This window comes from Morone saxatilis, unplaced genomic scaffold, assembly GCF_004916995.1.
Source record: "Morone saxatilis isolate NCDOM2014 unplaced genomic scaffold, NCSU_SB_2.0 Contig12, whole genome shotgun sequence".
Classification (NCBI taxonomy): Eukaryota; Metazoa; Chordata; class Actinopteri; family Moronidae; genus Morone; species Morone saxatilis.
In genome coordinates, this window is record NW_023339674.1 from 274,259 (window position 1) to 274,726 (window position 468).

The window sequence follows — 468 nt, forward strand, 5'->3', positions numbered from 1 at the left end:
AGTTCAGTGTGTTTATCAGGGGTTAAATATAGAAACAGTTAACTGACCCGAAGGCTGCAAAGAGCCTTTAAATAGACTCTAGTGTCCCTCAGAGGACGACGTCCCTCAGGGGGACAAATAAAGACCAACTGTGGATGTTTAAATCAAAGAGACAAACTGAAGCACGAACAGACTGTTTGTACGTCGGTAGGATGAGCTGAAACAGGTTCATCACAACTCTGTCCATGATTACAGTCAGAGGATCTGAAGTCTGCAGACCAGAAACCTTCGTTTACGAGACCAAAACTGCAACACAGGTTTGTTCCTAACGAGCTGATCTGTTGGTCGTCACGGCAACGAGGCAACAGTGTGTGTCTCTCTCTGTGTGTGCCAAATATACATTCTGCTTTAAGAAATAAAAGTTATTCTTGATAAAGTGTTGATTACAATATCCATTTCTGCTTTTTTCATCACTTTTTTCTTAATATA